The sequence below is a fragment of the Eimeria mitis genome, genomic scaffold (assembly GCF_000499745.2).
Source record: "Eimeria mitis Houghton genomic scaffold, Emh_scaff6320, whole genome shotgun sequence".
NCBI classification, from domain to species: Eukaryota; Apicomplexa; class Conoidasida; order Eucoccidiorida; family Eimeriidae; genus Eimeria; species Eimeria mitis.
In genome coordinates, this window is record NW_013574504.1 from 1 (window position 1) to 320 (window position 320).

Genomic DNA, 320 nt, shown 5'->3' on the forward strand with positions numbered 1-320 from the left:
TATATATATATATATATATTCTTTTTTTGTGTGTATACAGAGTGTATAGTGTTATGCATGTGTCTCCGCAAGCCTGTGTACTATATATCTATATACACATTTACTTATTCATATATTTATTTATTTTTTTATATATTTATTTATTTATTTATTTATTTATTTATTTTGTTTTGTGTATACAGAGTGTATAGTGTTATGCATGTGTCTCCGCAAGCCTCTTTATTATATCTATATAAATATACATCTATATAAACATAAACATAAATATAAATATAAATATAAATATAAATATAAATATAAATATAAATATAAATATAAAT